The sequence below is a fragment of the Halyomorpha halys genome, unplaced genomic scaffold (assembly GCF_000696795.3).
Source record: "Halyomorpha halys isolate HHAL.00 unplaced genomic scaffold, Hhal_1.1 Scaffold1308.1, whole genome shotgun sequence".
NCBI lineage: Eukaryota > Metazoa > Arthropoda > Insecta > Hemiptera > Pentatomidae > Halyomorpha > Halyomorpha halys.
Genome location: NW_027113970.1, coordinates 41,458 through 42,652, shown reverse-complemented (window position 1 = coordinate 42,652; position 1,195 = coordinate 41,458).

The following is a 1,195-nucleotide window of genomic DNA, read 5'->3' as shown; positions in this document are numbered from 1 at the left end:
AAACATATAACATTTAACACAACATCATGAATACCCCTATTATAAAAAGGAAGAAGATAAAGATATGCTAAATGAAAGGAATCGTAAATATCAGCAAAGGAGGTTGTAGATGATATAAATTCATAGAAATAAAACTACCTATCCTAGAAATATAACTTTCGTTCTAGAATTTAGATCAGAAACTTGTTAATTTAATTTCCTAGACATATAATATATTTGTAATATGTTAAATAAAAAAAAAAAACTGCTAAAATTTATTAAATTTTAAAACAATGGATTTGGTATACCAAATCAATATAATTTTAAAATATATAATCTTAAACTAGAGTTTATTTTGAATCCGAAGGCTGAAGAAAGTCTTTAATTAATTAAAACACTGATAGCACAAATATTTATCTGTTGGCAGTTCTAAAACAAATGCAAACTAAACACAAACGTAAGGGTGCAGCACAAATTTCCTTTGATTTGTGCCCAGAAATTGACACTGGAGTCGGCCTCAAATTCAGGCCAACTTGTACCAGCCAATCCAAATAACCTATCCACACGCTTGCGCATGCGCGAATTTGCCATTGTTTGGTAAACGTGTAGAGGCGCCTTTAGGAAAAGGGCAAGTTTCAACAAATCTTCCCAAATTTAATCAAAATTGTTGGGAGATTTTTTAAACTAGCCTCTCCCTTTTTCCTCAACTAATCTTCAGTAACTTTCTAGGAAACATATTATACTTGGACTAAATCTGTGTTGAATAAATATTGTTTGGAATATCAGTTTGGAAAACCCGTCGTTACTCAATGAGTCAAAGGTTAAAGATTAGAAATCTTCTCAATATTTAAATATTGGATTAATTATTTATTATGATTCTTTTCCTTATTGATTTTTCCTTATTAGATTTTTTTTTAATAATTAATAAATTAACCTTTCTTTTGAATTCAATAATTTAAATTGTCAAAATCAAGTCACTTCAAGTTATCTACATAATAGTGTGAATTATATTATAATTATTAAAATTTAATTGTCTTTTACTGATGTCTAAATGACATTTTAATATTTGTGAGATGTGAATCTATTGCTTATCTTATGTATTTTGTTTTATATTATTACATATACAACATGGTAATTGTAAAAATAAAGTTCTTCAAGATCTCAAATAATTCACATTAACAAATCAACATTATCTGCCCCTGTCATTTTTTTTTTT